Source organism: Anopheles nili, chromosome 2 (assembly GCF_943737925.1).
Source record: "Anopheles nili chromosome 2, idAnoNiliSN_F5_01, whole genome shotgun sequence".
Taxonomy (NCBI): domain Eukaryota; kingdom Metazoa; phylum Arthropoda; class Insecta; order Diptera; family Culicidae; genus Anopheles; species Anopheles nili.
In genome coordinates this window covers 37,290,847-37,303,358 of record NC_071291.1, presented here as the reverse complement: position 1 = coordinate 37,303,358, position 12,512 = coordinate 37,290,847, and positions in this window count along the sequence as shown.

The following is a 12,512-nucleotide window of genomic DNA, read 5'->3' as shown; positions in this document are numbered from 1 at the left end:
AAAAAAAAGAAGTTCAACGGTTCAAGTCCGTTGTGCCGCTATCGGATGCGTCGTGTGAAGCAGATCTTCCATCCAACACCAGCTCTGGATAGCCATCGGGTGTCGATGGGTTGTGCCCTCGGGGGTTGTGTCCGCCCTTTGGGGCACGATTTTGCAACTTTTGCCCTGTGTCGTCGCTATCCGATCGAAGTGCGATAATCGAGCGTGTCGCTGGCGATGGAATGCCGGGCATCGCATTCTTCCAGGCGTCGTGCACGCGTGAGGCATGAGCATGAAAAAGGGAACAAAAAAAGCGCGCCAAGGAAAACGATGCACACTGCAATAATCATAAAACAACACACATCAGTCAGCGGGCAAACATTGTTGGCGATGTTCGCATCTGACTCACGTCCACAAGCGCACGCCTTGAAACGCCACGCTGTGACACTTGGATGCGTTCCAGGCGCGATTCTCCGACCACCACGTTTGATGACTCATCGGGCCATCGGGTTTTGCTCCGTAGATCTCTGACGCAGGCTAGACAAAAGGCTGTCTCTTCGATGCTTGGCGATTCCTCTTTTTTTTCGCCCAAATAAGACAATCAAATCAAGACGCACAACTGTCCACGTGACATTTTCCCACCGGAAAAGAACCGCCCAACCGGCGATGGAGCTGGAAAATGGCATGGCATTTCGTTTGTCAGTCTCCCAGCCGGGGTTGCGTTCTTGCCGTTTCGTAAATGCGTCGCGCATAAACTTTCTATTTGCAGCAACAACAACAAAAAAAGAAGGAAAGGAACAGAAGTTACTTTAGCAAACTTCAGCCACCTCCCAGGGGGCCGGCTTTACGGATGTGGAAAAGCTTTTTTTTTGTTTGTGCGCGAGTGAAATTTAATGGTTTTTCCTTCGCTCTACCTAGTGGTGGAAGGATGTTTTTCTTGCTTTCAACGTTGGAGGCGCCGCGCGAAGGTCCTAGGAAAGCGTTGCTTTTTTTTTTAGTTTGTTTTATTTATTTCTCGTTTGAGGTGGGAATTACGCAGCGTGGCAATCGTTCGCCGAATGACGAAGCCGCCATTGCGCGATGTGTAACACGCTGTGGTTTCGGGCAAATGGAAATTGAAATGTCACCACAGTTCCAGCCACCGATGACGCATGGTGGTATTTAAAAGACATCGTTGCTCCATCCTGCAAGCGAAAGACTGTTGCTAAACTGTTACCTAAACGGAGAGAAAGGTTGAGCGGATGTTTGGCGAAAAGCGTCGCATCCTTTTATTAACAAAAAAATAGTGGTTTATGATGTCGAATTGATTGCTTCGCGCAATGAATACAAAACGAGCAGTACGCATTATGAGTGCATTAAATATGAAAATTGAAACACTTTCATTCGGCCACATCACGAATCAAATGCTATCCGGGGCACGGGAAATATGCAAACGAGCTGTGCTATTTAACTTACCAATCGTGTACAATATTCTTTTTTGTTGTTGTTGTTGAAAATAGCATTTCCGATAAAATGCAGTGCATTTTGCATGGCATTATTCCTCGGTGGCTAAGCGTGTGCTACCATCAGATGGTGGCTAAACCAGAATTCTTTCCAACACGCCTCCATTCGGTGCTTATGGAAATGCGTCCCAATTCATTGCCATAATCGCAGGCATTGTACGAGAGGCCGGCACTCGTCAGCCACTCCCGAAACCTGCTCCGGACGTATTTTATTCCGCACTAAACAGATTTTCCTCGCCCGTTCCTTTTTTTTCATGCGCCCTGCTCCGGTGTGTGTGTCCTTCTCTGCTACTCGTACCGTTCGTCCAGCCACTTGAACCCTTCGAAGGCCCGGTCCTCATTTCCGTTGGGCCCTCGTCCCAGGCCCAGCAGATGATTCCGGATGTTTGGAAGAGGTCGTCACGCATAATGGATAGATAAAAATTAATGTTATACTCGGCGGCACTTCAGGTCCATCCGCCTGCGCCCAGGGCTGGTGCTGTTTTCTGCGAGGCGTACCGTTTGCGTGGGATGGGTGCTTTATTTTCGTTCGACGGTTGCCGGATTGGGGCAACCGAAGCTCGCCAGAACTCGAACCGGGCGTACGTAAATGTGCCCCTCGAGTGATCGGAAGAATTGAATTTTCCACATGAACGGACGAAGCTGCGAGAATTGTGTGGCCGGCGGGCTGGAAACGGTAGCAAAACCCTCATTAACCGATGGAACGTTCCGTGGTGGGCTGTTTCGTGACGAACGGGAGATAAAGAGCCCTGTAGTGCAAGAAATAATGCGACCGGTGGTTATTTTTGGCCGTAAATCGGCCGGCTAGTGGAGCCGATTCGGCAGCATCCATGAAAGAGAAAATAATCCGCCAGTACCGGTGGTAGAAGTAAGCTTTGAGTGCTCATTTTTGCAACCAAACGTTACTTTTACAGTTGCTAGTGCTTGCACAAAGTATCGCTGCATTAAGGACATTTTAGAGAGAACATTGTTTCGATTGGCTGCGTGAAGAAGCGGAGATGGTCATCTGCCGTGCAATGAATTGGACGATCGATGAAGCGACACAACCTCCAGTCCAGACTCAGGTCCAGACAGACAAACAGTAGTCCATCACATTTGGCAAAGTACCATCATCATAATTTATCATCGCCGCGGCGCCAACGACCTGGCCCTGTTTCGGGTTTCGCTTTCCCCCTGGGAGCCATCCGATTCAGCTTTTACAATCGGTGCCGGAAAAGCGTCGGAGCGTCGTGACACATCGTCGCCGGGCGCCGGTGGCTCGTGAATATTTCATCAAATTGGCTGCGGCTGGGCGGTTGATTGCTGCTCATTTGCACCCCACCGATTGTGCGTAGCGTCCCGGCGTAGTTCTACCGGCGAGTGAGGATGGTCTGGGGCCTGAAAAACCTCCCGCCCACCCAATGCCTGGAACGGGTGCGATTTCCCGAGGGAATGAATTGGCTGGCCAAGGGCCAAAACAACCAGACAACCGTGCCGCATGGAACAATCAAGATGAGCTTTTTGAAAGGCCTTTTTTATTTTTTGAAATATACAGCGAAGAAGGAGTGTGTGTGTGTGTGTGAGAGAGAGAGAGAGAGACATACATGCTCCTTTTTATCGTTTTGGCTCACTTCACGCATGTTGAGCATTGTTTTATCGCACGCTTATTTGCGCTTCAAACTTCGTCCTTTATTTTCAAAGCGTCCCGATTGGTGACGGAACAGGAGAAGCTGGTCGAACTTGACACTCGATCAAAGTCATCCGGTCACGTGGAAATGGCAGCTCTTTCGAATAGAATAGCCCAAAATGGGGGCTTTCTAGACCGAAGGCAGCGGTCCCCGACTATCCGTTGAAATAACCCATGACGGTTTTCGTGGATGCCCTTCCTCGTGTCGTGGTCGTTTTTTAAACCTTCGCTGCATTAGCAACCCTTAAAGAGGAGTACAGAAACGAAACTCGACGTATTCCTGCGTGGCATATTTTGCTTGCCACCGTCGGCGAGCCATTACAATACCATCCATATGCACACACTGGAACACTTTCCCTTTCGGCAACAAGTACCACCAAGGCGTGTCGAGATGTCGTTAAAAGGACATCCTACGGGAGGGATCTTTGGGGTGTTATGGTTTCGTTCAAAATTTCAAGCAAATTATGAACGATATACGAGCGGCAAGAAAGAAAATATGATTTCTTGTTCCACCTCAGCGCGCGAGATGAAAGGGCTGTTTGTCTGCGCGCTTGCACACACTCACACTCACACACACAAAAAGCAGGTCCTTTTTGCCACGTACGACCGCTTACAGGTCTCCTGTCTGTGAAGTAATGTTTTCGCAAATATTTGCCAATATCCGGCCAAGCAAATCCGGCTCATTACTCACTGCAGCTTTCGCGTAGGAAAAAAGCAATGCGATCTTTTATTCGCTTCTTATTCCGAATCCTGGTTGCGCTCCTCATTTTGGGTTTTCTCCAGCCCCATCGTGGTTCCTCGGCGACGATCCTATCCGACGATTAGCATAAAAAGTTCCTCCCCCTTTCGCTGTGCTGCTTCGTGCATTCGGCAAGCACGGAAAGTAATCCTCATTTCCATGAATTATTCGCTCCCCAGCCGCTGGGGTGACAAAGTGAAAAATCTCAATACACGCGCACCAACACACCAACCGAGCGCCCACGTGCAGTACACGCGCACCACCACGGGTCTCAGCATCCCGCTCAGTATGTGAGTGGGTGGGAAAAGCACCGGCCAACCGTTATCCTTTCCACGGTGGCCACGTTCGGTAAGTGGGATGAATAATGGACGGTTTTTCCAACTGGGTTTGCTCTTTTTTTTTTTTGTTCGTGCCCTTTTTTTGTGCTGCGTGTGGAGCTTCCATGCTTTTTTTCCGCTTTAGCGATTCATTCTTTGCGTCCCACAAAGAAACGCTCCACTCCGCTCGCTGGCTGGATGGTTTTCGTCCTGTCTGAGTGTGTGAGAGAGCGAGAAAGCGAGCGATTTTCGCATCACACCGAAGGTTGCAGACAATGGCACGATGAAGAGAGAGGGCACAAACGTACCAAGCACTATCCTTGAGAACGGTGGTGGGACCGCTTTCATTATCGTTCGGGGCTCGTACCATTGCGCAATACGCCATTACGGTCGTATGTGCCGAGAATGGATCCCTTGGCGGCAAGTATGCAAACGAGCCGGCCAAATTCCGAACGTGCGAAAGGGCGGTAGGATCCTTGCTGGCGGCTTCGGGAGACGCAACGCCGCCCGGGCCCGAGAGGTGTCCGCCGGTAAACAACGATGATCGTTTGATGGAGTTGAAAACTCAATTTAAACCCCTCAGCCTCACGGGAGGCATAAGGAGGCCTGCTGTTTGGATGCGTTCGGCAACCGGTATGATGGGAAACGCTAGTGGAGCTTTTCCCGAGCCGCTGAATCGCTGCCGGAGACGGCCGGAATTCCGTTCGTAATAATTTCCACCCGCTTTTGCGACACATTCCTGCCACGGAGCGGAACACGTACCGTGCCATCAGGCCTAATGGGTTTCTTTCTGCCGTAGCACTTGGCACCAAGAAAGTAGAGCTCACGCGTTGGAACACTTTTGTTCGTGAAAAACAAACAAACAAACAAAAAAAAACTAGCACCCCAAGTTGTCACAGTGCATCGCGAAGTTTCTGCTTCTGCGGGATCCTTTGCTAGGACACGCATTCCGTGTGACTAGCCAGTGCCGTCCGCTTGACCTCGACCTAAATGCAAGGAGTAAAGAACGGTGGTGCAGGTGGAGAAGAAAGTAGCAGCGAAAAAAAAAAAGCTTGCACCCATAAATGCAAATGACTGCACGTGCCCATTCTCTGCGGAGGAAAATGATGCCAGGCAGAGAGAGAGCGAAAGATATATTTAAAATTTATGCATCATAATACGTTTTTCCTTCTTGTGTGTGTGTGTTTTTTTTTGTTCAACAAAACTGCAACTCAGCAGCAGCTACAACGACAACGTAAAAAAAAACATTCCGACAATTATTTGAGCTTTACGTTTAAATTTATCGTCTCTCTTCACGAAACGCTCTGGAAGGGCTGAGGACGCCTTCTTCGAAGGGTGCGCATTCATGCGCAGGTCACTCGAGAGAAGCGTTTTGATGCTCGGAACGACAAACTAAACTACTCTGCAAAAGTTTCTCTATTATGTTAAGTTCGTGGGCACCAGCACCAAACCAGGGGTTCAGCTAGAAAGTGCTGTTTGTGAGCTTTTGAAGAAATGAATTATAATCACTGCCTTTGGGGAGCATGCTCGAGCCAAAGCGGTCGTTGGTCGCTGCTACTAGCGAGTCGTCTGGTCGTTGGCAATGGTCAAAACGACCTGGTGCAAATTTAGAAATTACGAGCCGGACAGAACGCCAACCTCCTCAGGTTAATTGGGTACGTTCGTGCCAGTCGATGGTCGGTCACATGGCGTCTCGGTGCATTATGTGCTTGATTGCATGGTTTGCACTATCCCTTCGCACTAGCGCCCGATTTGGTAAGGCAAATAAAACTCTCCAGTTCGTCGCTAGCAATCCCCCCACCCTTGCTGATTGTGGGCTATTGATTATGCTTTATGACACGAACGGGCACATACACCGACCGTACGTACACCGCACAGTTCCCGGGAAAAAAGGGAAAACTTCCCGAGAGCGGAAACTCCCGATTCCGGTGAACTCGCTGCATAATTGATGGCAAACTATGAAATACCAACCAAACTGACCGGTTCGGTTCCCATCCGATACACAACGGTGGTCAACTCGCTTGAGCACGGAACGCGAAAGGATGTGCTCGCGAAAGAGGGGACGTGTATGTGTGTTAGGCTTTGGGCTAAGAAAAGGGGGCACCAAGCAGAGGAGAGATGGCCCGAAAACCCCCCAAGGAGCAAGTTTGGGCCGTTATCAGTGGTTAGCTTCATTTTCGGATTCCTTCGCCTCGAACTTCCGGTGAAAGAGTCCGTCAGATACACACCCTCATACACCCAAACACAGCCACACAAAACCACATCACGGCCACGCACGGTCGTTCGATATTTCTCTCAAACACCCATCAGGTGGGGTTTGACGGAGCGGACGGAATCGATTAGCCCTTAAACGAGTTAGTGTGTGACCGTTGCGAATATGCTGCTCGAAGGATGAAAGTGTAGTTCGTTTTAATTTGCTTCCAATTCACTTAACATGGCTAAAGTCTGGCTCGAGTTCAACGTGTCGGTGCAGCGATACCGAAACAAAAAAAAAAAAAACGGGCGGTCAAGCAAATGCTCTTTTCACACAAATTCCACCCGGTTAAAGCTTCATCTCAAAACGTGTCAAACACAAACTCGTGCTAAAAAAACAGGACCCATTTTCCACCATATCCACCTGGACCGGGTAAATCACCGTCCCTCCGCGAGAGGTGTTGATCGTCGGCGCAATAAAACTAAACGATCCGTTCCCAGTACGCTCCAGCAAGTGGACCGCGCGAGGCTAATTTGTTCCGCCAAATTTTTATGACATTTATCATGCGTGCCCACCATGGTAAGGTTGGACCGAATGCGCGGCTCACTTTTATCGTCATTAATCTCTCCGGGGGGAAAAGCTCGCTCGACCCAGTGAAGGTGGCGTCTTTTACCCGGCCTGGGTTTTGGCCCGTTTGCAGCATTCATATTCTAACCAGAACGCGGTGAAAAAATGCTCACCTCACCGGCCGGCAACTGTATCGCCTATTTTTTTTTTGTTCGTCTGGTATTCCGTTCACTCCCCCTCATAGAAGCGACAATCCCCCCAGTGCCAGTGTAGATGGCAGATTGTCCCGGAATGGGCCGCAGAATATTGACCGGCATTCAAGCGTTTGCGTTTGGGCGAGAAATCGAGCCGGGTTTTGCGTGTGTAGGGCCGCAATGATTTATGTCACGTTTTATCCGAAATGAATTACGCATGCCCTTACGCCGGCGATGGAGGCGCCCTAGGCTCTTGGGGGGAGAGAACCATCAGGCTCCATTATGGACACGGAAACGAAAACGCAATTGGGTCTCGGTCTGGCAGTAACAAACCGCGTGAACCGCATCGTACGCTTTCCCAGAATTCATGGCATCCCCAAGTGGAACATGATCGATGGCATGCGATGGTTTGGGTGGGGAAAATTCAGTTACTGATAAAACTTCTTCGCTTCTGCCACAGCTCGATCGTTCCATCGAGACGGTCGTATTCGGGAAGCGGGCGAATCGAATTTTGATCCTTATCAAAACGGATGCCCGTTTCGAGGCGGCAATAAGCGCTGGGAACGCTGTCAAAACCCAACCAAAAAAGTGAAAGAGCATGTAGATATCGCACTGCGAGGGTGGTCTCCCGCAACGCCCGGGAACAGGACTTTTCCATTTTTACATGCACGAACGAATTCCGATGTAAGTTTGGGAAGGAGACGTACGGGCCCGGCTTTTCTGATCGAACGGAAAATGCCCGAAAACGCACGCATATAAAGCGGGTCCTTTTTACTTCTGGCCATCCGAACGAATGGGACAACCGAAAGGAAAACGCTGGATTCGCTGGATGCTCAAAACAAGAGAAAAAGAGATGAAAGTGAAATTTATTCGATTGGAAAAAAGCACACACACATGTGCATCGAGCTTTTCCAACTGCTGCCGGCGATAATTCAACGCAAATGGACGAGTGTTGCTTACGTTTGTCCTATAGCAGGAACTTTAAGAGGTAGCAGAAGAACGTCAACATAAATTTCGAAGGTTTACCGAAACGAAACCCCGAAAAACCGAACCCACACAGCGCCCATTATCCTTTCGGATTTGGTGTGCGTTACAGACGTACACTAATTGAAACTGGTCGGCCCTCAAACCAAACGCTAGCTCCCAAACGGAAGGAGTAGCCATCTCTTTACGTAGGAGTAAACACACACCCACACGCACACACACGATCGAGGCTTCTCAGACGGAAACGTGAGCATGTCCGGGCGCATCCGCCAGGCATGGTGCGTGTGCCGTGCGTTGCCTTGCGTATGCAAGCAGCCGCATCGCCGACAGCGGCTTATTTCTTATGCGTGTCGAATTTCTAACGAGCCAGCACCCTGCTGAGACCTTGAGCTAAAGGCGTGAAAAGAAAAGCCAACCGGCGGAGGGCCCTTTCCGTCGAGAGGAACAACAGCGCTGGTGCTCCGGGAGATGGGTAATGAGAAGCAAAACGTACCCAAGCTCCCAAGTTGCGGTTTGGCAGACGACAACGACGACGACGACGACGTCGACGGCAAAAGCCCCAATGCTTCGGGAAGGCTTCAGGTTTCACCGACAGCCGTTGGCGTCAGCCTTTTGGATGGGAGGAAGAGCCGTGTGGCACCCACGGACTGGTTGGGGGGCGAAGCAGCGCAAATTATTCCCCAAATGGTGGTCGAATCGCCGTCTGTGTGCGTCTCGGTTGGATGGGTTTTTATTGACGGGACCGCGCGTTTTCCGGCAGACCATCGATCGGATCGAGAAGGGTGGAGATTGTTTTTCTTTTTATCATTAAATCAATTACCAGCGCCCAGTGAGTTCATGAAACGTTAATTAGTGCCCCGTGAAGAACGCCATCGTTGGGGTCGTTAACGTGGGGTGGTGCTGGTTTTTTTTTCTCGAGATGGAAACAAACCGGAAAAGAAGGGAACCATTTTCCATCACGCGCGTCTCACGGTGCGTCTCATAAACGAGCTAATGTAAACGGTGTCTAATGTTTGTTTTTGCATTCTCACGCTATCATTAATACGCATTCTTTTTACGTTCAGCCGTTGGTGAGCGATCTAATGTCTTTAAATTCCATGGCCTGCTGGCGTTCATAGCCAAGTCACCTGTCGTCAGTGGAGCTTCAATTTGCTTACAAACAAACGGGTGAAGAAAAAAAACCTTCACGAAAGTGAGAGTGTTTTTGCAAACGAGCTTAAATCCCGGCGCATGGTGGCCAACCTTCACCATGCTAATCGACGATTTGCGAATCGCTCGAGTGCTGATTTGAGAACACACCGTACTCGAACAGGACCGTCAACATGACAAGTGCACTCGCGCCAATCCTCATCCGTGTCGCATCGCGTCAACGACTTCGATGGCGTCCATTTCCCACGCGGGAAATGCTCCACCATCCAGCGTGGGCCGATGTTTGCCCAACGGAGCATAAAATGCATCGGCGTGAAATCGCACCATCGAGCGCTCACAATCGCTCCCCCCTGTTAAGGCGCCACGTGCCATTGATGGACTCTGCAGGATGGATTTATCGCGTTCGATGTGCCAGTGTGCACTTAATCGACAAGTGCATGTTCAGTTGCGGCATGATTATCGCGTGTTTGGTGGCCACCCTTGGCAAAGGGCAACGTAAATCGCCCACATTCCAATTTCGATAGCGGTCTTTGGCTGGCGTTTTCGCTTGTCGAAGCTCGAGAGAGAGAGAGAGAGAGTGAAAGTTGTGGTGAAAATTAAACCTGCCGGCATCGAGCACGGCGGGTGAAGTGAACCGAATCGGTTGTACGCCCAATCGAGCTCAATCATTTACGGGCTGAGCACTTTCTTTCTCGTCATCATTCTACCGATGCGAGGCTACGTAAAGAAACGTGCCATACGCGGAATGTCTTATCGCGTTATCGGTGGCACGTTATCAGACCACGAGGCCATGCTGGATAACGGTGATGATGCACATCTCACACGCGGCCACATCTGGGGTGGTAATTTAATCCCTTCGACGCGCCGACAACTACGACCCGGGCCTCATTCCCAGCCGAGACCCCTCGCACGGGTGTATCATAATTCATTAGCTACCGTCGGGGTGGATTCAATTGACGGGCAGGCTTGGATATGGTCGGATTGAAATAGCTGCCACTCCCGGGCTTGTCGCGCGTAACACGATATATGGCTTGCCCGTCGCAAAACGCCTCTTTAGGGAGCTTCAGGGAGGTTGGAATTGCAGGCGGCACAATCAACTGCAGCCTTATCGTGCAGCATCCGCGTGTTCCTTCGACGATTCGGCTGCCTTTGCATCGACCACAGAAGCCGCAAAGCATGTGCAGATACCCTGGAATCTCACCACCCGAGGGGTTGGGTTGACGCAAGGACACGCAATGGTCATGCATCTTGCGAAACCGCAACCCTTAATTAGCCGCAGTGCTCGTACAAGCTTCTGGCTGTACGCCTTGTCACCCTTCCAGGCGCGCAGGATTGGAAAAGGTATTTTGTAACACTGGCTTCACGTTGCTCGTGTGTGGCACCTTTCGTGCCTTAGAAAGCTGCTGAGCTTGATAATAGCGGTTCTGATCCAAATTGATACAAGAAAGCTTGTGTAGTATCTCACCCTCCAAAACAAGCGTATAAATCCTTCCACAAACTCGCTTACACAACTCATAAACCCACGGTTAATCCTCGCAATCGGTGGAACCGTTGTAGGACGGATAAAAAGCACTCTCAAAAACGATAAAGAAATGACACCCTAAAAAAGAAGATCAACAAAGACCGATCGAAAACACGTTACGCCCGGCGTAAAGAAGACAATCTGCGTTGGAAAAGGGTTCGGTGCTCGTCCCTTGGCGCAACTTTCAACTCCAATTACGTACACGCAGCCTCGGCTCGTCAAGATTACATTTTTCCTGAAGATGAAGGTCCTGCGGGGTTGGTGAACATGTACCCCTTCTGCCTCCGGACTTTCGTCCGATTTTGTAATCGAATCGCCGTCGACCGTTCGTGTTCCCTTTGCTGCCGGGCGGTTTTGTTCGGAAGGGAAATTGCGTCAACCAAACGAATGATGGGGATGAGTCAACGCTGCAGTTCACTTTTCTTTATTTTATTTTTTTTTTGTTCGCCACCCCCGGGTCCCGGTTTTGCTTGGAAAGGATCAGTTGACCTCTGCCCGCTCCATTCAAGCCTATCATGGTGTAAAATTAGGTGCCCATGGCAAACAAAAAGGACATGGGACTCACGTAACGAGGCGGTCATGGAGGGAGCAAAAAAAAAACCACACCGATGGGGAGCTTTTGCATGGAAAACCCAACCCACCGGCCGTACCGATCTCCGTTTTCCGGTATTGCGGTTAGCTGATGTGTTTTTTTTTGTTCACTAAAGCTATCGAGTTGTTTTTTTTTTCCTTTTCGGTTCAATTTGAGGGATTATCCTTAGAAAGCGAAAGCATCAATCAATGTCGGACATCGTCGCTAGCGGCATCGGTATGCAAATGAATCGATGAGTAGAGGGTTTTGATTGTGAGAGAGAGAGAAAAAACAGGCCGAAACAAGGAAGAATGAGCCATGAAATCACCCTTTCAAAGCATCCATTATCCAACCGGATTGGATGGGATTATTTTAATTCGTGACTTAACGATATGGCGCCTTCGATTCGTCCCGATTTCGTCTAAACGGTGTCCCGCTGGATGCTGTTTCAGATTGATATTGATCGGGCGGTATTTATTGCTAGCAAAATTTATTCCATGAAATTTTCTCTTCTTCCCGCTCGTCTAATTTCCATTTTTCCACGAAGAAGAACAAAAAGCGCCAACAATCGTCGGACTCGGTCCGCATTCGTTTAAGTGAAAATAGAAATAATTGTGAATTCCCGCCTGCCTGCGCGGAAAACTCGACAGCCAAGCGATGGCCCATCAATCATTGGCAATTAATTTGGCTTGTCATCGTAAAAAACCGGGCCTCCATCGCGCTCGCTGCAGCTTTTCCTGCTCACTGGGGGAGACCGTCGCCAGTGCTATTCTCTTTGCGAAATGAAAATTTATGATCTATTGCGTAAGTAATTGTGTTGCCCTGTGTCGCCCTGCAGCTTGTCGCCGAAATCGAAAAGCGTTTTTCCTAGCGAAGCATCTCTCGCGCCAGGATAATTGATGGTGCGTCATTACGACCTCCTCACAGGACCCCCTGTCGGGAGGGCTGCGGGGGGCAGAGGGGGGAGGCAAATGTAATCATTCGATGGGTAAATTTCAACCGCAGCTCGTTAAATTTCATCACATCTGGTCGGTGGTGTGACGATGTAAAGCAACGACAAAACCAGACGATCCTCTCTAAAAGGCCCCTTTCTTTTTTGGCCAAAAGCGATGTGTAAGTTGGCGTTGA